A 21929-nucleotide genomic window follows, 5' to 3' on the forward strand; every position below is an offset into this window, starting at 1 on the left:
CAAGTGCCCCAGCCTGATGTAGGTCTCAGCTTTGACAAAAAGAAGCTGGGAAAACCTGTTTTGTGGCACTATTCTTAAGAGTATCTTTACTCTTACAATAATAGCTATAGTTTTGAGAGGCACCAATGGATTACAAAATGAAGTACTCGACCAATGTTGTATCCTCATTTTCCCTCCAGGGGAGCACAACTTTCATGTGAAATGCAGGGCTGCTGGTTTATTGTTTTTTCCTTTCAAGATATTTTATTACTTGTAAAACATAATAGGGTTAATAGTGATATGTGAGTAACAATATAAACTTACAAACTGGAAAAACCTGCTATTTTAGTGTCATAATTTTATATACTGTAATAAGCAGTAATACTTTCATAATGTAGTATCTTGATCATAAATTTTTTCCTGGATCATTTTTATGCTAATTCATTTATTAGATTCCTAAATTTATACTTTTATGATCTTTATTTTCAATAAATATAATTAAAGGGACATCAGTTGTTCTTGACAAGTGAAAGGTCACAAAACATTTTTGATAATTTTTAAGTTTAAGGAGGATATGTCTGCTTCTTTTTAAAAGAGAAGTCATTTAATATTTGGAAAAGTTTTCAAAAATCATCAAATTCTTTAATTTTACAGAAAGGAATACTACATTCCAGAGAGCCTAAGTACATTTTCACACACTACCCAGAAACAGACCTGGGCCTAGAACTCATGTCTCAGTCGCCTGACTTCTACTGGACCACACTCAAGAGAGCACACCCTCTTCTTACTGGTAATTTCTAATACTAAGTTATTTTCAAAAGCCGAGTTGGGAGAAAGTATAAATAAATTAAACAGATAGTTTTATATAAAAAGTAGCAACTGCTATCCACAATTTCTATCCCATATGAGTGTTTCCTTTCTTGCAGGTTTCCTTTTTTTAATAGTGAGTCCATTTTGGTACAAGAAAAAAAGACATAAAATGTGGCTTCTTTAGTAACAGAAAAAAAAGCTGTGAAAATTAAAAAGACACTAACTAATGTTTCATCTACTAAAGCAACTTAAGAATATTATTTGATTTTAGAAAAGCTCTGAGAGATTTTGTTAAAAATCATATCCTTGTCATTATTAGTCCAACCAAGCACATTTCCACATGACATCTCCTAGAGTGGCCAGTTTTCTGCTGGATCCAGTTGTTGTCAGGTCCAATGTTCTGGCTGGGTAGAGAATGATGCAGCTTCTGAAAAGCATGTGCTCAGTTCCACTTCAAGGTTGATTTCCTCTGCAAAGTCTAAGTGGAAGAAAACATCCCCTTCCACCTGATTGGATTCCCCTGCAGGCTTAGAGAAACAAGGTGGCCTAGCCAGCTGGGCAGACAGGAAGATAAATCAGAGTTTGTCACAATTTTATGACAAATAAGAGAGAAAAGGATTCCACATCCTAACAAGATCTTCTTACTTGTTGAACAACATCTGAACATTTTTTTCGGAGTTTCCAAAATAGCAGATTGAGATTCTATGTTGGAAAGGAAGAAGATAGTCAGTATACTAAAAAATAAATTTTCTCATTTTCTCAATCAGAAAATAGAACTAAATAAAATATATCTTTAGCTATAAGTACCAAAAACATCCAGTTTATCTTCCAGTTATACTTCTGTGTTATGAGAACATGACTGCTTTTCAATATATTTAATATGTACAGTGACTAACACTCATGCAGTTAATTACTTTTGGAATTAGAATAGCCCTATGCCCTTATTGACAGACATCAATCATAATTACTTTTCTCAATTCCTAGTTTCTATTTTGTGCCAGAAAGTACCTGCTGAGACATTCACTTTTTATATTATTCACTTATCGTAAGTCTGTACAATGATAGATGACAACTCAGCCATCTTGAAGGATGGGGTCTCAAATGCCACATCTCACTATTGACAAATCACCTTCTGGTTTGAATGAGAGATGATGAGCACTGTCACCAGAGACATTCGGGAGAAAGGGATTGTGCTCCTTTAGTCTGTCCTTTAGGAGTCTGTGAGACTGCAAATTCTTCATACTGGAAAACCTGAGGGATAACCAAGTCTAGGAATCTTTTTAAAGCTAGGGGACACTTTCTTCTACGTGAAGCTTGCAGCGATGTTTACAAACATAAGAAGAAAAACAAAAAGCCTTCAGGAATCCCCAGTGCTCCATGGATCGGAGTCTGAAAACCACTCGTCTTTTCCATCCTCCACGTTTTACAGATGAGACATAACACAAGCAGTTGGTGGCAACCTGAAGACTAGACTTCATCTCCTGACTGTCACGTCACTCCCACCTCCGACTGCTGTGCAGACTAGACACCTGACAAGATACAGCAGTCACTCCTGGGGATAATTTAGACATTCCCAATTTAGCAACATTTTAGTTGATGTACGTGACAAGGCTATAGAAAAACAAAAGGTATTTACTACCTAAATTGTATAACGTATAGTTAAATGACATTGAAAGTTTTCATTTCACTTACAGCACAATTTTGATGGGCCCAGGGGCCTTCTTTCATCTGCTCACCCTCCCTGACATCTCAAACCTTCTCTGCATTTCTGCTCTTGCTCACTGTGCTCCAGCCACACTGGCTTCTTGCTGCCCACTGACATCCGAGTCACAGTCCCTCCACAGCATCTCTGCAGCCCTGGGACATCTGCATGTCCTCCTGCCCTGTCTCTTCCCTCTGGGCCTTGCTCCAGCCTCCCTGGGCTCTCTAAAGTAGCAACCCACTCATTCCCTAGCTCTCCCCATTGCCTGTCACTTACCTTCTTCATGAAACAGATCATCACATGATAGACTATGTAATTCACTTGTCTGCCTACTTAGCCATTATCTCTCTTACCCAACAAAAACAAACTCTGTGAAGACAGAGATTTTGTAGAAAATTTTTTCCTTAGTGTATCCCAAGCCTGGCATAGAGTAGGTGTTTAAATATTTGTTGAGTAATTGTAGGAGGGAATGAAAGGAGTAATCAGAAGAATGAGCACAGCATGGAAGTAGGTGAAACCATGAAGAGTGGGCATCCTGGGAAGGGAAAGAGGGAGGAAAGATTTTATATCTGGCAACACAGATACCACTGTGCCTTTACTACTTCCTGCATGTCAGCTTGTCGATGTAAATAATCCATAATCAAACTATAAATCAAAATTGGGGTGAGTTTATTATGAGCCAACTTTTGAGGACCGTGGCCCGGGGCCTTCCTTCCCTAAGGAAGGAAGGGCAACAAAGAAGTGGGGTGTACAGAGCAGTTACATACTGTCAAAGAGAAAGTATCACATATGATTGCAATGTCTCTTTTACTATAACAAGATCCGCCCTGCCAGGTTGCCCTGCCAGAATAGATATAGATGGACACAGCGGGGAGCAGGTCTGCTGTCTCGATGGGCTTGGCTGGTGTCAGGTCTGTTGTCTGGAGCTGGGTGGTCACAGGATGACTGCAGCAATCAAATCCTAGATTAGGGAGAAATGCTTATCCTTAAGGCAATGCCAGTGGCGGGGAAGTTGCATCCTTATCTTAAAGGCATTTACTCTTCTCTTTGGGACATGGCAAAGCAGTTACACAATGCAGGCCACAGGCCTTTTTGGAAAAACAAATTCAGGCCGAATTAGCTTTACCCCAAATGGCTTCCTCATATACTCCAATATATCCTATTGCTTGCCATTTATTTATCAAGCTCAAGGTGTGTCTTTCAAACAGAAATGATTAAGAATAACATGAAGTAGTCACTTACCAACAGATGTCACTGTGGCAACAGAATATTAACAAGTGGCCTTCAAATATAACCATTTTCCCAAATACTATATTTCACTGAGTTAATCAAAAAGGGATTCTTCTCTCTTATACTGACAAATCTCCACTCTGAACTTAGCACTAGAGGTAGTCAATTTTGAATAAAGACCTTTAACATCAAAGCCAGCCAATAGATCCTATTAAAGCAAATCCAAACTCTGGAACACTTGTGTTTTCAGTCACATGCAAATCCTCTCAAACTCAAGATAGGGTCCCGGCTTTGTGCAGATTGAGAAAAGCTTCTCTTCCTCTGTTTCTATTCAGATAGTGCAGGGAAGAGCCCAAAGGGTCTCCTGGTGGAACACGAACAGCTCTTTACATTAGAAATGCAGGCAGTGTTTCCTAGAGTCTTTTCTATAGGCCAACACATGCTGACTTGCCCAGAGGAGCAAACTTCTGGGCTCCAACAGTAAATAAGACTGTGTGCAGTTTACCACACCAATGAACTACAAAGATGTATCAGGAAATATTTTGAACACCCACACCTAAGCTCTCAGTTTCCCTCTGTCTTATTTCATGACTACCTGAACTGAATTCATTCTCCATCCCCATCCCTTTCGTGATAGTTTTTATTTCCCTGAATCAGCATGTTATAACATCTAAGAGAAATTTATCAAAATACTCTCTTCAAAATAGCTAGCTGAAGTATAGGAGTTGTAGAGGGTCAAGATTTTAAGATGAAAGTGATGTACAGAGTAACTGTACTACAAAATAAAAAGAAAATGAATGAGAACAATGAGAGAAGAAGAAAAAAATGATAAGGAGAAAGAATATAAGATAGAGTAAAAGTAAGAAAGAGAGAAAAAAGAAGAAAGAAGGTGTAGGAAAGAGAAAGAGTTAGGGGAAGCATGAGAAATGGCAAAAAGGGGCACGAGCAGAGAGAACACACTGTGGGAAATCAAAATTGACCACCCTGAAATATATCACGTTACTTTGATTATTTTCTCTGGCGGACATTTGACCTTCCCCACTAACTGCCTAAGGGAATTTAACTCTGGGTATGGACAGCCTGGCAGGGTCCTCAATAAGGCCATTCTTTTCAATGTTCTGTTTACCAAATATTTACATTTGTAAAGGTATCTCCCTCCATGTACTGGGAAGGGGGGGTATGGCCTTGTCTCTGGAAACTCTTATCAGTACAGAAGGAGAGGTCTTAAATGTACATACTTTTTTTGTGTGTGTGAGGAAGATCAGCCCTGAGCTAACATCGATGTTAATCCTCCTCTTTTTGCTGAGGAAGACCGGCTCTGAGCTAACATCTATTGTCAATCCTCCTCCTTTTTTCCCCCAAAGCCTCAGTAGATAGTTATATGTCATAGTTGCACATCCTTCTAGTTGCTGTATGTGGGACGCGGCCGCAGCATGGCTGGACAAGTGGTGCATCGGTGCGCACCTGGGTTCTGAACCTGGGCCGCCAGTAGCGAAGTGCATGCACTTAACCGCTAAGCCACGGGGCCGGCCTTATATACTCTTGATTACTGTGATTTCTGTCTCTCTAACCACATTCTCTATAGGCAGCCCTGTAAAGAATTTTCTGACAAATATTTACATTGCCCTTTCCTTGTGAATTGCATTCTTCCCCTCTGAAATCCGAAAACACTACCTACACCAACATCCTCCTTTGTCTTTAGCTGAAGATGGTATTTAAGATGAGAATCGCTGCCATTGTGTTGAGAAACTCAGTTTCCCTGGTTTCTCCCATGTATACGTGTTATTATACTTGGTATTATTTTCTCCTGCTAACCTGTCTTTTAATTATTTGGCCAGCCCGAAGAACCTTAAGGAAAAGGGAAGAGGGGGCTCCTCCCTCTTCCCTGACAACACCATGCTCAGAGCAAATGACAACTCAACTGGCTTCTGAACAGGGCTCAGATCTAGAGTCCCTGGGCTGCATTTGAGAACTCCACTCAGTTCTAACATCTTGAGAATGACCACGCTTCATCCAAGCTCTGATGGCACTGCTTATCAGTGCTCTCCTCTCCCAGTACCTGCTGGAGCTTTAGGAACTGCCTCTCTCATCTCTGGGACTGACAGAGTCCCCATTAAATATTCATCAACTGGGATGGTTGCTTTGAAAGAGTAACTCAGAGAGAGCTCTCTCAAGGGTACATTTAAACCTGCCAAATCCTTCACTCACCCTTCTGAAGAATTAAGAAACTAAACAGTTTTTTTTTTTTAATTACTGTGAAGCAAAGTAGGAGAAAACTTTCCTGGCAAAACTTTAAATGTTCCATTTTTTTTGAAGTTACATCACAAAATTCTGAGCATAATCTAAAATTCTGGGCTCCCCACAGTTCTAAATATGTTTCAGAAATGATCTCTGTATCATCACAAAGTAAGCCTATGCCTTAAAAAACAAAATAAACTTGGATGAGTTTTATCTTGTAGAGAGAAGGCAGCAAGAAAAAGACTAGGATGTGCCTCTCTGCTATGAAGGAAAATAAATAAAATCACACCAAAATATACAAAATACACCTCTAAAACTGAATGAAGCTGTCTCTAAAGAGTTTTACATTTTAAGTAAAAATGCACCTATATGAAATTATACATCAGGTTGACTAAAGTCTAGTCAACTTAATAGAAGAAGAATTCATTAAATTTCATTTAAATAACATGATTTATGATTAACTACATAATAAATGGTAGATATTTTAATTCTGGTATACCATGTCCTCCACCAATGAAGGTGGGGTTGAACCTGTAATTTTCCTGAAAGGGCCCAACCGTATGTTCTGCCTATTTGATCATTTAATAGCATGGATCTGCTCCTCATTGCCAACAAAGGATGTCTACACTCAGGCTTTAGCTTGCATATGTAAGGGGAAATGTGGGCTGAGTTTACAAAAAGAAAAATTGAAGATGGAGCATTATCTTTAGGAGACATGGTCATTCTGTTCAAGAACATTTTCTCCCTTCAAGTGAGAAGCTGAGAGAGGGAATGCTGTCAGCCTCTTCCTTGGCCCCTTATAGAATTCTGCATTGCCTCAACCGAACGTGTCCTAAAGTGTTTGAACTAAACTTGAAAATGAGCTGATGACACTGTATTTGCATTACGTCACACAGAATCTCTTTCATTAGGCACCATTCAAAACACTTTTTTGGGACATTAGAGGCCAGAAAAGTTTTGCTTCTCTGAGAGACTGTTGCTTTTAATCTCATGGACATGAGATGATAGAGAATTGTTCCCATTTCCCTTTCTACTTTAAACCTGAGGGATACATTTCCAACTACTTTTAAAAACTGCAGGTCCTCGGGCCAGCCCCATGGCTTAGTGGTTAAGTGCCCAAGCTCTGCTACTGTCAGCCTGGGTTCGGATCCCAGGCACGCACCGACGAACTGCTTCTCTGGCCAAGCTGAGGCTGCATCCCACATAAAGCAACTAGAAAGATGTGCAACTATGACATACAACTATCTGCTGGGGCTTTGGCGGAAAAAAAGGAAGAGGATTGGTGACGGATGTTAGCTCAGGGCCAGTCTTCCTCAGCAAAAAAAGGAGGAGAGGTATGGATTTTAGCTCAGTGTTGATCTTCCTCACACACACACACACACAAAAAAAATTAAAACATTAAAAAAAAAACTGCAGGTCCTTCTGAAACACATTTCAGTGCACTGGCTTATTTCAGCTTCATTTCATTGTTCCATCCTAAATTCCTTTAGGTTTGATCTATTTTCCATTGTAATCCTTTTGTATACCTAGATATTTAAAAGCTGCTCAAATCTATATTGGAGAAAAGTTGGATTACAATTCTTTCAGCCAGCATGTAAACACAATTTTTAGGGTTTCTACACAAAAAGTTTCTGCCATGTTTCTACCAGCTCTCCTTCCATATATTTTCCTCCAGGATTTCCTGTGACAAAATAGCCTTTCTAAAAGCCAGTCCTCTGTTCACTCTCTTGGCCAGTCACATGTTCATAGAAAGATAAAGCACTGGATTTTTCAAAGATGCAACAAGAATGATCAAGTCCTGAGTCACACCTAGATATCCTGCTCCTGTTCTCCATGAATTTTAAAACTGAAGTTAATTATCTCTTTCATTTTATCTAAATCTATTGAGTAACCTTGGCACTGAGCCCCTAAACTTGTCCACAGCCTGCTTCAGCAGACACAAAACTCTCTCTCAAATGCTTGCATTCGTGTGCTGGGTAGGTATTTTATTTATTTAGATCTTATTCCACAAAAGATCTTCATTGATTCACTCAAATACTTAAGTATATACTATGTGCCCAAAGGTCTTGAAATGTTGGGGGTCTGCAAGGAAGACAGATATGTATAAACAGATAAATTACATTACAGAAATAATTTGAACTAAAGAGATATGTATAAAATGCAAGGGGACTCTAGGAAAAAGAACCACCAGGGGTTGAACCACAACCAAGATATACAGCTAAGTACTGGGGATTTGAGGGAAAAAAAAACCGCCATGGGGGGTGGACAGGGTTTGTACCATATAAGTAAAGGAAAACAAAGAGCGAGAAGATAAAGACAAAAGAAGATAAATGCAAAGGTTTTCTTCTTCTTAATGTTTCTGCCACCAACTTTAGGAACACACTGCTTGTTGGTGTCCTTTCTAGCCAGTCTCATCCTTCAGCCAGCTCCTATAGACTTCAAAAATTCCATTGTAACAAGCTGGGCTCCTCCATGGAGACAATGCCAACTATGTAGAGAGCCAGGAGGGGAGAAAAAGATTCACAGGAATCTGCAGCCCTTCTGCCACTCACTGGTGGGGAGGGGCACTGAGGCTTCACTTTGGCCTCTGTCTCCAAGTTCACATAAAGGAGGGTCAGTTCCTTCCTTGATATATGAAGGTGGAGAGAAACCTCTCTCACAGACGGGATTATGAAAAAATTAAAGTGAGAACCATGAAAAAGGCAGAGGAGGTAGCACCATGAATCTGAAGTAACTGGACATGTGAATTAATAAGCAATATAAAGAGCTGAAGAGAAAAACGAAGGCAAAAAACAAGTTCTCAATTTTCTGAGATGGAAATGCAATTCTTTCTTCTTCAAAAAGAGAAAGATTATTGAACCTTTTCCTTTAAAATAAAATTGAAATGGGCCACATGTTACAAAGAATGGTTTTAACCATGATGTCACTACACAGTAATGTGTAGCAATCAGTTCTTAAGTGCACTGCAAATAGTTCCTTACTTAACAATTATGTTATCAAAGTTTGCAATTGATATATATATATTTTAGTAAATATTAGACTGTGTGCAAATTTGTCACTATATTATTGACAATGTCACTGTTACAACTGAAAGCCTGACTAAGAGGGAGAAGATAGTGTGATCCCAGATTGCTCGATTCACAGCAAGAAAATTTATGTGCCATCAGGTCATTTGGACAAAAGAATGCTATATGGCTGTTGGGTTTATAACAGATCCATTAGAGAAAAACAAGTCACTACAGTAAATTATTTTCTACTTACTTCCATCACCCTCTCCAGGAACACATATTTTAAAATGAGACTCTTTATTATATTAAAAATGACCAGCTCTGGCACTTTGAAAACTACATCAGATAATGAAGAAAAACTAGGTTACAAACATCCTGGTATTAATTCCAACTACCATCTTTTACCAAACTAAATCTCGAATTATCACTAATTAACTTGCAATCTAGTGCTATTCCAATATACAAAATCAACAACATTAATTTAATACAAATTAAAATGTTTCAGAACTTTTTAAAAATTTCTCTAAAATTTTAGAGGATAATATAAATATATCTCTTGGAAAAGTTGAGAAAGATAGAGACACCAGGAAAGGAAAAGGTGAAAATATTACCCTAATCAAAGATGTAAAACACAAGATATGAACAATTGTTAAATAATTCTCTATGAAATTCTTCAATTCTACTATCTCTACACCTGGCTATTTCCTATCAATAATTTGATACATAAACAAATAGAATAGTGTATTTAATGGGATCAATTCTTTTAGTTGTGTGCTTTTCCTTTTAAAACTACTTATGCTTTTATGTGCTTGTTTTATTTTCAGGTGGTGTCACATTAGAACACACTCATCTCTGAAGATTTTTGCATTAAGGAACACTACTTTGGTCCTTGATCAACTGTAATCTGTGTTATGATAAACTCAGAGTCCTACATGTAACGATTCCTACATCCTATCTTCTGTACGTTGTTCATGTGAGGGAGTATAATCCACCAGGTAAACAGTAATAAGTGTTTCAAAAGCATCGGATATTAAAAGAACATGCAGGGTTGGGTGTGGGCCCCCAATTCAGCACCTTAGTGCAAAGAAGAAAGGAATAAATGTATCCCTACAAGGACTGGGATAAAAACAGGAGATTAAGAGCACGAGGCACCAACTGCAGGCCTTTAAGCAGGGACCAGGAAGAAAACTGTTGACACTGTGGATAATGGTTGGTTTTACAGGCAACTGACGAGGATGATAAGGACGTGAAATAATGATAATTATGATAATAGCATCAAACAGTTCTTCTGAGCCAGGGACTACACTCTGAATGTTAATTCTGCGCTTGAACATACATTAACGCACATAACACTCAAAACATCCAGATGTAGTAGATGTTTTTCTTCTCACAATTTATAGATGAAGAGACTGGGTACACAGGCTAGGAAACTCACCCAGGTTACAAATGGCAGAGCCCAAGCCCAATGTTCTTATGTTAGGCTCTTTTACTACAAGTCCAAGTTAAGTCTCTAATGACTACCTACACTCGCAACTGCCAAGACCGTCGTGCTCCCTCGATGAAGGTAGGCATGGGTGGGGCAGGGACCCAGGTGTGGGAGACTGCCAGATCTCATGTCTGGCACACAGGTTGCCAGACTGCTTCCACCTGTGACGGGGCCCAGCACACGCCCCAGAAAACTTGGCGGCAGGCCCCAGGGCTCTTTGCTCCGGAACTTGTCCCCTTGAAAGGGGTCTGGCAAATGTGGCTGGTTCGGCTGGTTCGGCTGGTTGGCCAGCCTCCTTTGGACAAAGCAGGCGAGCCAAGCCAGCGTTGCAGTCTGCCCTGGGTGTGGCACCTGGGCCCTCAGACACAGGGTCTCACAGGTGCCCTCCATCGTGCATTTTTCCCTGGAGCTGTGGCCTGGGCACTAGGAAGGCCAGGCCTTGCCAACTCAAGAGAAGAGACTAGGACCTGTCGCTGGAAGGGATTCCCCAGCATGGACCTGGCTCCCTAGTCCTGTAGCCTGCTGGGGCCACACTCACTGCTTTGCTGTATGCCTGTCTCAGCCCTTCTGACTCCACAGAGCCTTTCCTCTATCTGGTTGGAGTCAAAAAGTGCGTGCGTGGAGTGAGGCCATGGTTCTGTCTTTCCAGGAAGAAATGAGGCCTGGGTCGAAGCAGCTGGCCAAGGCAGAACCTTGACCTCGCACCCCAGTCCACCTTTGGCCATCAGGGCCAGACCACCGCTTCCAAAGAAGGGAAGCAGCCTGCGAGCTGAGTGGAAGTGGGGGATGGGAGAGAGACAACACCTGAAGCCAAGTCAAGAATGGCTGTGCACCTTCTTCACCTGCACCTGGCAGGCATGAGGGAATGCCCAAGCTGGTCAGAGTCTCGCAGATGGGGGGAGCCTTCACTAAGGACCCCCAAGGCCCACCATAGGCCCCAGTGGCCACGCATGCACCCTTGGCCTGACAGGTTGAACCCAAGCACACAGGGCCCCAGGAGGGGCCAGAGAAAGAAAGGCCCATGGGAGAGGTAGGCAAGGTGCGCAGGGCATGCCCCCCTCCTCTTGTCAGGTCCCTGAGACAGACAGAGAGAGAGAGACACAGAGAGAGAGAAACACAGAGAGAGAGAGATAGAGAGAGAGAAATCCCAGACCATTAGTCTCTGCCGCCACCGCTGGTGACATCTCATATACCATACCACTTCCCCCACCACCCCCACGCCCTCACCCATTCCAACCCCACCACAGAGAGGCCGGTTCCTGATTCTCTCCATTCTGGCCCTTCTGGACCTGACCCCAGTGCTGGGCAAAGGGTTCAGAGAAACATTTACATGTCACTCTCCATGGGAATTGTCTTCTTCCCCTCTCAAATCCCAAAACCTAACCCCCAACATCCTCCTTTGTCTTTAGTGGAAAATAGGATTCAACAGGACAATCTCTGCTACTGTGCTGAGAGATTCAGTTTCCTGGGATTCTCCCATGTACACAAGTTCTTAAGCTTGGTACTATTTTCTCCAGCTAACCTGACTTGTTAATGATTTGGCCAGTCATAAGAACCTTAAGGGAAAGTGCGGAGGGGGATTCTCTCTCTGCTCCCGACAGCTCTGAGCTGGCTTGGTCCCTGAGACCTGGCCAGGGGTAGCCCATCCCCAGGCGCCCTCTCCTGGGGCATCCCAGGAAATGCTCAGCACCAGCCCCACCACATTCGCCACTGCCAAGTCCGTCTTCCTCCCTTGGGAGGCCTGGGCAGGAATGGAACTCGGGTGTGGTAGGGCGCCAGATCTCAGGTCTGGCACACCGGTTGCCAGGCTGCTTCTTCCTCTGACGGGGCCCAGAACAAGCCCCAGAAAACTTGGCGGCAGGCCCCAGGGCTCTTTGCTCCAGAACTTGTCCCCTTGAAAGGGGCCTGGCACACGTGGCTGGTTCAGCTTGTTGGCCAGACTCCTTTGGACAAAGCAGACGAGCCGAGACAGCCTTGCAGTCTGCCCTGGGTATGGCACCTGGGCCCTCAGGCACAGGGATTCATGTGTGCCCTCCATCATGGATTTCTCCCCAGAGCCGTGGCCTGGGCATTAAGAAGGCCAGGCCTTGCTGACTCCAGAGAAGAGGCTGGGACCTGTCATCAGAAGGGCTTGTCTAGTGTGGCCCCGGCTCCCTAGGCCTGTAGCCTGCTGGGGCCACACTCACTGCTTTGTCCTATGCCTGTCTCGGCCTTTCTGACTCCACAGAGCATTTCCTCCACCTGGTTGGAGTTGAAAAGTTCAGGCGTGGGGTGAGGCTGTGGTTCTGTCTTTCCAGGAAGAAATGAGGCCCGGGACGAAGCAGCTGGCTGAGGCAAAACCTTGGCCTGGCACCCCAGTCTGCCTTTGGCCACCAGAGCCAGACCACTGCTTCCAAAGAAGGGAAGCACCCTGCGAGCTGAGTGGAAGCGGAGGATGGGAAGGAGACAACACCTGAAGCCAAGTCAAGAACGTTGGTGCACCTTATTCACCTGTACCTGGTGGGCGCAAGAGAGCACCCCAGTCTGTCAGAGCCTGGAGGGCAGGCGGCGCCTTGACTGAGGACCCCCGATGCCTGCCCTAGGCCCCGGCAGCCATATTTGCGCCCTTGGCCTGACAGTTTGAACCCAAGCCTGCAGGGCTCCCGGAGCAGCCAGAGAAAGAAAGGCTCATGGGAGAGGTAGGCGAGGTGGGCAGGACATGCCAACCTCCTCTCCTTAGGTGCCCGAGAGAGAGACAGAGAGACAGACAGACAGAGAGACAGAGAGATCCCTCATCTCTGAGTCGCTGTCACCATGGCTGGTACCAACTCAGATGCCATCCCACTTCCACCCACCACCACTGCTGTCTTGGGCCAGCCCCACCACAGAGAGGCCAGTTCCTGGTCACCTCCATGCTGTCCCTTCTGGACCTGAACCCAGTGCAGGGGAAATGGTTCAGACAATTGTTTACATGTCCCACTCCATGATAATTATCTTCTGCCTCTCTCTAATCCCAAAACCCCATCCCCAAAATCCTCCTTTGTTTTTGGGTGAAGATAGGATATAAGAGGAGAATCTCTGCCATTGTGTTTAGAGACTCAGTTTCCCTGGTTTCCCCCATGTACACACGTGCTTAAGCTTGGTATTATTTTCTCCAGATAATCTGATTTGTTAAGCATTTGGCCTGCCATAAGAACCTAAAGGGAAGGGGCAGAGGGTGATTCTCTCTCTGCCCCTGACAGCCCTGAGCTGGGTCAGTCCCGCAGTCCTGGCCAGGGGCAGGCCATCCCCTGGCCCCCTCTCCCGGAGCATCCCAGGAAAGTCTTACTGCCAGTCCTACCTCACTCACCACTGCCAAGACCATCGTCCTCCCTCGAGAGGTCTGGGTTGGACAGGGATGCAGGTGTGGGAGACCAGATCTCAGGTCTGGCACACTGGTTGCCAGGCTGCTTCCTGCTCTGATGGGGCCCAGCACACATCCAAGGAATCTTGGTGCCAGGCCCCAGAGCATTTTCCTCCAGAACTTGTCCACTCAAAAGGGGCATGGACCAGGTGGCTGCTTTGGCTGGTTGGCCAGCCTCCTTTGGAGAAAGCAGGCAAGCCGAGCCAGCCTTGCTGTCGCCATGGGCACTGCACCTGCACCCTCAGGCAGAGGACCTTACACATGCCCTCCATCATGGATTTCTCCTCAGAGCCATAACCTGGGCACTAGGAAGGCCAGGCCTTCCCAACTCCAGAGAAGAGGCTGGGACCTGATGCTGGAAGGGTGTGCCCAGTGTGGGCTCGGGTCCCTAGGCCTGAGGCCTGCTTGGGCCACACTCATTACATTGCCATATGCCTGTCTCAGCCCTTCGGACTCCACAGAGCCTTTCCTCCACCTGGTTGGAGTCAAAAAGTGCAGGCCTGGGGTGACGCTATGGTTCTGTCTTTCCAGGATGAAATGAGGCCTGGCACAAAACAGCTGGCTGAAACAGAGCCTTGACCTCCCACCCCAGTCTGCCTTTGGCCACCAGGGGCAGACCACCGCTTCCAAAGAAGGGAAGCAGCCAGCCAGTTGAGTGGAAGTGGGGGAATGGAGGGAGACAACAGCTGAAGCCAAGTAAAGAAGGGCGGCATTCCTTCTTCACCTGAATCTGGCAGGCAAGAAAGAGAGCCCCACCCGGTCAGAGCCTGGCAGTCGGCGGGGCCTCAACTGAGGACTCTTGAGGCCCGCCACAGGTCCCGGTGGCTGCGCATGTACCCTTGGTCTGATGGGTGGAATCCAAGCCCGCAGGGCTCCTGGAGTGGCCTGAGAAAGAAGGGCCCAGGGGAGAGGTAAGTGAGGTGGGCAGGGCATGCCAACCTCCTCTCCTCAGGTCCCTGAGAGAGAAAAAGAGAGAGAGACAGAAAGACAGAGAGAGAGAGAGAGAGAGAGATCCCTGATCTCTGAGTCTCTGTCGCCACTGCTGGTGCCAACACACACGCCATCCCAATTCCACCCACCACCCTCACGACCGCCTCGGGGTGAGCCTCACCTGGGCACGGCAACTGCACAGCCACTTCTTCCTTCCAATTAGTAAGGATCAAGTAGTAACTGAACAACATTTGGAACGGGTTCCCAGTTAGGGACTTCAGAGGGAATCACACGTTCCTTTGAGAAGGCACATTCTCATTCCAAGTTCCAAGTCGCTGTCTAGCAACAAGTTTGTATAGGATGGGCAATCATACCAGTGGTGATCTAAACTTGGTATGACACCCATTCCTGGAAATAACTTTGTGCCTGATCTCTCCCCGTTACATCTCGTAAGGATCACACAGTGAAACCAGGTTTACAACATGATGCCATATATGGCACATGAGAAGGATTCTCACATGCCTTTCAGAAGGCAGTGTTCTGATCCTGGCTTGTCAGTGCTGATCAGGGAAGAGGTTTGTATAGGACTGGAAATCCAAAGTGGACCTGAGGCAAACCAGGTCTAGCACACAATCCTGGAAATAACTTCATTCCCCATCTACCTTCCTTCCAGCTAGTATCTCATAATACCTAAACAAATTTTGGTACAGATTCACGTTTTGGGCCTTCACAAAGAATCTCACGTTCCTTTGAGAAGGCAGTATCTGATTCCAAGTTCCAAGTCGCTGTCTAGCAACAAGTTTGCATAGGACTGGCAATCATACCTAGAGCTTAGCTAAACTGGGTATGATGCCCACTCCAGAAAATAACTTTGTACCAGATCCCTCTCCCTTCCATCTCGCAAAGATCATACACTGAAACCAGGTTTAGAACATGATGGCATTTACAGCCCTTGAGAAGGATTTTCACATGACTTTCAGAAGGCAGAGTTCTGAATCAGGCTTGTCAGGTCACGTCTGGGAACAGGTTTGTATAGGACGGGAAATCTAGAGTAGACATAAGCCAAAACATGTCTAGCACTCATTTCTGGAAATAACTTGATGCCCCATCTCACTTCCTTCAATCTAGTAAGGATCACATAGTACCTAAACAAGATTTGGCTCAGAATGCTCTTTGGGGCCTTGAGAAGGATTTGCACGTTCCTTTGAGGAGGCACATTCTGATTCCAAGTTGCAAGTCGCTGTCTAGCAACAAGTTTGTATAGGACTGCAAAACATAGCTAGAGCTGAGTTAAACTGGGTATGACACCCTTTCCTGAAAATGATTTTGTGCCTGATCACTCTCCCTTCCATCTCATAAGGATCACATACCTAAACGAAGTTTAGAACATGAAGCCATTTACGGCCCTTGAGAAGGATTCTCACATGTCTTTCAGAAGACAATGTTCTGATACTGGCTTCTCAGGGCAGCTCTGGCAACAGGTTTGTAGAGGACTGACAATCCAGAGTGGAGCTGAGCCAAACCATGTATAGCACCCATTCCTGGAAATAAATTCATGCCGCATCTCCCTTAGTGCAAGTTAATAAGGCTCACATAATACTTAAACAAGTTTGGCACAGACTACCATTTTGGGACTTCAGAAATAATTACACATTTCTTTGAGTTGGCACTTTCTTTCTTCAAGTTCCAAGTCGCTGTCTGGCAAATGTTTGTATAGGACTGGCAGTAATACCTTGAGCTGAGCGAAACTGGGTGTGACATCCATTCCTAAAAATTGCTTTGTGCCTGAACTCTCTCCCTTCCATCTTGTAATGATCAGACACGTAAACCAGGTTAAGAAAAAGATGCCATTTTTGGTCCTTGAGAAAGAATCTCAAATGCCTTTCAGAAGACAGTGTCTTGATCATGGCTTCTCAGGGCAGGTATGGCAACAGGTTACTATAGGACTGGCAATCCAGAGTTGAGGTAAGCCAAGCCATATATAGCACCCATTCCTGGAAAGAATTTCAAGCCGCATCTCACTTACTTCCACCTAGTAAGGATCACATAATTCCTAAAGAAGATTTGGGACAGATTAAAGTTTGGTACCTTGAGAAGAAATAACACATTCCTTTGAAGAAGCACTTTCTGATTCCAAGTTGCAAGTTGCTGCCTAGCAACAAGTTTGTATAGGACTTGCAAAGATTCCCAGAGATGAGCATAAGTGGGTATGTCTTCAACTCCTAGAAATAAATTCATGGCCCATCTCCCTTACTTCCATCTAGTAAGGATCACATATTTCCTAAAAAAGATTTGTCACAGATTCCCAAATGGGCATTGAGAAGAAATTGCAAGTTCCTTTGAGCAAGCACTGGGTAAGAATCCAAGTCCGGGAAATAACTTCATGCCCCATGTCTCTTACGTCCATCTCATAAGGATCACATAATTCCTAAAAAAAGTTTGACACAGATTTCCAATTAGGGCATTGAGAAGAAATAGCACATTCCCTTGAGGAAGCACTTTCTCATTCCAAGTTGTAAGATGCTGCGTAGAAACAAGTTTGCATAGGACTGGCCAAGATTTCCAGAACTGAGCTAAAGTGAGTATGTCTCTATCTCCTAGAAATAACTGCATGCCCCATTTCCTTTACTTACAGCTAATAAGGATCACATAATTCCTAAATAAGTTTTGTCTCAGATTCCCTTTTTGGGCATTGAGAAGAAATAGCACGTTCCTTTGAAGAAACACTTTCTGATTCTAAGTTGCAAGTTGCTGTCAAGCAACAAGTTCTGTAGGACTTGCAAAGATGCCCACAGCTGAGAAAAACTGGGTATGACTTCAAGTCATGGAAATAAAATCATGGTCCATCTCAAATACTTCCATCGTGTAAGGATCACATAATTCCTAAAGATGTTTTGGGAGAGATTAATACTTGGTGTCTTGAGAAGAAAAAGCACGTTCCAGTGATGAAGCAGTTTCTGATTCCAAGCAGCAAGTTGATCTCTAGCAACAACCTTGTATAGGACTGGCAAAGATTCCCAGAGCTGGACTAACGTGGGTCTGTATCCAACTCCTAGAAATAACTTCATGCCCCATCTCCCTTTCTTCCATCTAGTAAGGTTTATATAATTCTTAATAAAGGTTTGACACAGATTCCCAATTAGGACATTGAGAAGAAATAACACGTTCCCTTGAGAAACCACTTTCTCATTCGAAGTTGTAAGCTGCTGTGTAGAAGAAAGTTTGTATAGCACTGGCAAAGATTGCCAGAACTTAGCTACAGTGAGTAGGTCTCTATGTCCGGAAATAACTGCATGCCCCATTTCCCTTACGTACAGCTAGTAAGGATGACATAATTCCTAAAGAAGTTTTGCTAGAGATTAACGTTTGGTGCCTTGAGAAGATATAGCATGTTCCTTTGACGAAGCACTTTCGGATTCAAAGTTGCAATTGTTGTCTAGCCACAAGTTTGTATAGGACTTGCAAAAATTCCCAGAGATGAGCTAAAGTGGGCATGTTTCAACTCCTAGAAATGTCTTCATGCCCTATCTCCCTTACTTCCATCTAGTAGGGATGACATAATTCCTAAAAAAGTTTGTCAAAGATTCCCTTTTTGGGCATTGAGAAGAAATCGCAAGTTCCTTTGAAGAAACACTTTCAGATTCCAAGTTGCAAGTTGTTGTCTAGTAACAAGTTTGTATAAGACTTGCAAAGAATCCCACAGCTGAGAAAAACTGGGTATGACTGCAAGTCCTGGAAATAACTTCATGCTCCGTCTCCCTTACTTCCATCTCGTAAGGATCACATAATTACTAAAGAAGTTTTGGCACAGATTAATGTTTGGTGCTTTGTGAAGAAATGGCACGTAACTTTGAAGAAGCACTTTCTGATTCCAAGTTTCAAGTTGCTGTCTAGCAACAAGTTTGCATAGGACTTGCAAAGATTCTCAGAACTGAGCTTAAGTGGGTATGTCTCCAACTTCTAGAAATAACTTCATGCCCTATCTCCCTTACTTCCATCTAGAAAGGTTCACATAATTCCTAAAAAAGTTCTGACACAGATTCCCAATTCTGGCATTCAGAACACATAGAACGTTGCTTTGAGCAAGCACTTTCTCATTCCAAGTTGCAAGCTGCTGTGTAGAAACAAGTTTATATAGGACTTGCAATGATTGCCAGAACTGAGCGAAAGTGGGTATGTGTCTATCTCCTGGAAATAACTTCATGCCCCATCTCACTTATTTCCATCTGGTAAGTATCACACATTTCCTGACCAGATTGGGCACAGATTCCCTTTTTGGGCATCGAGAAGAAATAGCCAGTTCCTTTGAAGAAACACATTCTGATTCCAAGTTGCAAGTTGCTGTCTAGCAAGTTGTATAGGACATGCAAAGATGCCCACAGCTGAGAAAATCTTGCTATGACTCCAACTCCAGGAAATAACTTCTTGCTCCATCTCCCTTACTTCCAGCTACTAAGGATCACATAAATCATAAAGAAGATTTGGAAGAGATTCATGTTTGGTGCATTGAGAAGAAATAGCACTTTCCTTTGAAGAAGCACTTTCTGATTCCAAGTTGCAAGTTGCTATCTAACAACAAGTTGGTATAGGCCTTGCAATGATTCCCAGAAATGAGCTTAAGTAGGTGTGTCTCCAACTCCTAGGAATAACTTCATGGCCCATACCCTTACTTCCATCTACTAAGGATCACATAATTCCTAAAAAAGTTTTGACACAGACTCCCAATTCGGGCATTTAGAACATATGGTATGTTGATTTGAGCAAGCACTTACTCATTCCAAGTTGCAAGCTGCTGTGTAGAAACAAGTTTGTACAGGAAGTGCAATGATTGCCAGAACTGAGCTAAAGTGGGTATGTCTCTATCTCCTAGAAATAACATCATGCCCCATCTCCCTTACTTCCATCTACTAAGGATCACATAATTCAAAACAAAGTTTTGACACAGATTCCCAATTCGCACATTCAGAACATATAGCACGTTGCTTTAAGCAAGCACTTTCTCATTCCAAGTTGCAAGTTACTATGTAGGAACTAGTTTGTATAGGACATTCAATGATCCCCAGAACTGAGCTAAAGAGGGTATGTCTCCAACTCCTAGAAATAACTTAATGCCCCCTTCCCTTACTTCCGTCTACTAAGGATCACATAATTCCAAACAAAGTTTTGACACAGATTCCCCATTCGGGCATTCAGAACATATAGCACGTTGCTTGAAGCAAGCACTTTCTCATTCCAAGTTGCAAGTTACTATCTAGGAACAAGTTTGTATAGGACATTCAAAGATTTCCAGAACTGACCTAAAGTGGGTATGCCTCCAACTCATACAAATATATTCATGCCCCATCTCCCTTACTTCCAGATAGTTAGGGTCACATAATTCCTAACAAAGTTTTGACACAGATTCCCAATTCGGAAATGCAGAACAATAGCACGTTGCTTTAAGCAATCACTTTCTTCTTCCAAGTTGCAAGTTACTATCTAGGAACAAGTCTGTATAGGACTTTCAAAGATTTTCAGAACTCAGCTAAAGTGGGTATGTCTCCAACTCATAGAAATAACTTCATGCCCCATCTCCCTTACTTTCAGCTAGTAAGGATCACATAATTCCTAACAAAGATTTGACACCGATTCCCAATTCGGGCATTCAGAACATATAGCACGTTGCTTTAAGCAAGTACTTTCTCATTCCAAGATGCAAGTTACTATATAGGAACAAGTTTGTATAGGACATTCAAAGATTCCCAGAACTGAGCAAAAGTGGGTATTTCTCCAACTCCTAGAAATAACATAATGCCCCATCTCCCTTACTTCCAGCTAGTAAGGATAACCTAACTCCTAACAAAGTTTTGACACAGATTCCGAATTCGGACATTCAGAACATATAGCACGTTGCTGTAAGCAAGCACTTTCTCATTCCAAGTTGCCAGTTACTATGTAGGAACAAGTTTGTATAGGACTTTCAAAGATCACCAAAACAGAGGTAAACTGGGTATGTCTCGAACTCCTAGAAATGTCTTCATGATCCATCTCCCTTAAATCCAGCTAGTAAGGATCACATAATTCCTATCAATGTTTTGACACAGATTCTCAATTCGGGCATTCAGAACATATAGCACGTTGCTTTAAGCAAGCACTTTCTCATTCCAAGTTGCAAGTTACTATGTAGGAACAAGTTTGTATAGGACTTTCAAAGATGCCCAGAACTCAGCTAAAGTGGGTATGTCTCCAACTCCTAGACATAACTTCATGCCCCATCTCCCTTACTTCCAGCTGGTAAGGATCACATAATTCCTAACAAAGTTTTGACACAGATTCCCAATTCGGGCATTCAGAACATATAGCACGTTGCTTTAAGCAAGCACGTTCTCATTCCAAGTAGCAAGTTACTATGTACGAACAAGTTTCTATAGGTATTTCAAAGATGCCCAGAACTGAGCTAAAGTGGGTATGTCTCCAAATCCCAGAAATAACTTCATGCCCATCTCCCTTACTTCCAGCTAGTAAGGATCACATAATTCCTAACAAAGTTTTGACACAGATTCCCAATTCGGGCATTCAGAACATATAGCACGTTGCTTTAAGCAAGCACTTTCTGATTCCAAGAAGCAAGTTACTATGTAGTAACAAGTTTGTATATGATTTTCAAAGACCCCCAGAACTCAGCTAAAGTGGGTATGTCTCCAACTCGTAGAGAAAGCTTCATGCCCCATCTCCCTTACTTCCAGCTAGTAAGGATCACATAATTTCTAACAAAGTTTTGACACATATTCCAAATTCAGGCATTCAGAACATATAACACGTTGCTGTAAGCAAGCCCTTTCACATTCAAAGTTGCAAGTTACTATCTAGGAACAAGTTTGTATAGGACCTTCAAAGATCCCCAGAACTGAGCTAAAGTGGGCATGTCTCCAACTCCGAGAAAAAACTTCATCCCCCATTTCCCTTACTTCCAGCTAGTAAGGATCACATAATACCTAACAAACTATTGACACAGATTCCCAATTCGGGCATTCAGAACATATAACACGTTGCTGTAAGCAAGCACATTCTCATTCAAAGTTGCAAGTTACTATGTAGGAACAAGTTTGTATAGGTATTTCAAAGATGCCCAGAACTGAGATAAACTTGGTATGTTTCCAACTCCTAGAAATAACTTTATGCCCC

Source organism: Diceros bicornis, chromosome 14, assembly GCF_020826845.1.
Source record: "Diceros bicornis minor isolate mBicDic1 chromosome 14, mDicBic1.mat.cur, whole genome shotgun sequence".
Lineage (NCBI taxonomy): Eukaryota > Metazoa > Chordata > Mammalia > Perissodactyla > Rhinocerotidae > Diceros > Diceros bicornis.